This window comes from Neomonachus schauinslandi, chromosome 3, assembly GCF_002201575.2.
Source record: "Neomonachus schauinslandi chromosome 3, ASM220157v2, whole genome shotgun sequence".
Taxonomy (NCBI): domain Eukaryota; kingdom Metazoa; phylum Chordata; class Mammalia; order Carnivora; family Phocidae; genus Neomonachus; species Neomonachus schauinslandi.
In genome coordinates, this window is record NC_058405.1 from 114,639,412 (window position 1) to 114,642,016 (window position 2,605).

Sequence of the window (2,605 nt, forward strand, 5' to 3'; positions counted from 1 at the left end):
AACTTTGCTCCTTCTTTTCACTTTGCTGGGTCCCATGGTTGCTAACTAACTGTATGCTTAGGTCACATAATGCAAATCATTCCCTTAATGGCTATAGATTTCACATGGAGAACTCAGACATATGTTTCCCATTTTTCTCCCTTTTATGCTGCATACTTGTGCCGAATAGTTTTATTGGTAATGGGGGAGATGCCAGAATATTTACAGGATCATGGTCATGGGAGTGTGCTGTTATTTGGACTATGTCTGGATAATGCCAACATAATCAATCAAAATGGAAACATTGGTCAATGAAGCATTTTTTAAATGATTAGCATAATGCTAATAGCTTTGAATATTTAACCAACCTTACAGTTATTTTGAGACCATACAGAAACAAGTTTAGCAGAGTACCCTATAAACACTTCTGTTTTTATTTATTTATTTATTTTTAAATTTTTTTTTTAAAGATTTTATTTATGTATTTGACAGAGAGACAGAGAGAAAGGGAACACAAGCAGGGGGAGGGGAGAGGGAGAAGCAGGCTTCCCGCAGAGCAGGGAGCCCAACACCGGGCTCAATCCCAGGGTCCTAGGAAAAAAATAAAGAAAACTTGTCGGAATTTTGTGTAGTTGCAACATCGCTCAGAGTTCCATGTCTAGCCCTGCCACTGCTATTCTGAAAGAGACACAAATAGGTCACTTAACCATGCTATAATTCAGCTTCTTCCTTTTTTAAAATGAGCATTACTTGGAGCGCCTGGGTGGCTCAGTTGGTTAAGCAACTGCCTTTGGCTCAGGTCATGATCTCGGGGTCCCGGGATCGAGTCCCACATCAGGCTCCCTGCTCGGCGGGAAACCTGCTTCTCCCTTTCCCACTCCCCTTGCTTGTGTTGTCTCTCTCTCTGTCAAATAAATAAATAGAATCTTTAAAAAATAATGAAGTGAGCGTTACTTAATCTTATTTTTTGACATCTTTGTGAATATAATGAAAGCTATCAACCCACCTCCTCAGTAAGTACACGTATGAAATTTGCAAATGACTCCAAAATAACATAACAGCTTCAAGCTCAAAATGATATAACAACTTCAAGCTTAGGGTTTTGTTAAGACCTCTTAGGACAGATGATCTTTAAAGACTTATTCAGCTTAAAATTTTATGGTTCCATGAATTTTCCCTTTCCAAGGCTGAAGGACTGACTGGTCTATCCCCACCCATTCCTCCAGCCCAAGATCCCTGGTGCCCATTATGGGAGAGTTGTGGATATGCAGACACATAAGGTCTTGTTGCCGAACTAGTAATGCTTCTGTATTCATTGGCTTCTTTTAGTGAGGGGAGCTCTTAAAAGAATCAGGATATGTTTTAGTCCTTTCTAACAACTATCCAGGAATGACTGACAAGCACCACCTTCTGGAGAAAATGTGTAGTTAAATGTCAAAGCTGATGATCCCCGACACAGCCGTGCTGTTCTCCAGTACCCAGCACCAAAACTCTTCCCTGCCTTCGGCACCAGTTTGACCCCACATTTCTTGAGCAAGTCTCATGTTCCTTTATCATAACCAATGGTGAATCTGTCTCCGGTCTCTGGGAGCCTTGGAAGTTAAGTCTGAAAATTAACTCTGCTCCTTGGAAAAGTTCTACTTTTCATTAGAAATCTCAACAGCAAAATTCAGATCATTTTAAGACATTACTTTGGGCTGTTGTTCATATTAGAAGCTTTATGTCAAGTAACTTAAATATGACTTATTAAAATGTTGGTGAAGTAGTTTAAAGTACTCACTGAGAGTAAATGGGAAAGTATTAAGAAAAGAACACACAGTCTTGGTGGATGTAACAGTGCCAAATTAATGGAAACAATGCTCCATTCTAGCCCCATGCATAATGAAGCATCAAATCAGTATTTGGTTTAAAAGACTTACTTTAGGGGCGCCTGGGTGGCTCAGTCGTTCAGCGTCTGCCTTCGGCTCAGGTCATGGTCCCGGGGTCCTGGGATCGAGTCCCACATCGGGCTCCCTGCTCGGCGGGAAGCCTGCTTCTCCCTCTCCCACTCCCCCTGCTTGTGTTCCCTCTCTCGCTGTGTCTCTCTCTGTCAAATAAATAAATAAAATCTAAAAAAAAAAAAAAAAAAGACTTACTTTAAACATGCTTAGTACATAAACTTGCTTTTTCATGCACTTGGTACCTTTTTACACATGCTTTGAATTTAATTATAAAATGCAAAATTTTTAAGTAACAGAATTGCCAGAAAATTGAACCATCCATGAATATCTTTATTATAACTCATAAATTTAATTTTCTGTTATGATTTTTATAGAACCCTTTTTGTCTCAATTTTTTTCCTCTGGTTCCCTCAGGTCAGACCAATGCTGATATGAAACCATTTGCCTCATAGGAATTCCTAAGAGAGCTCTATAAAAGTTTGTTCTATTGCCAAATTGAGAGACCCTTATCCCATTTACATCTTTTGGTTTTTTATCTAGACAAGCAAGAATGGTTATGTTTCCTGAGAAATTCTTTAAAGCTCATTCATGATGCATCTTAGAAAACTTTTGAGAGTCAAGTCAGCAAGTGGAATATTCCTTCAGACATATCATATCCCAGAACTGGATTGGTTTTCCAAGGAGAT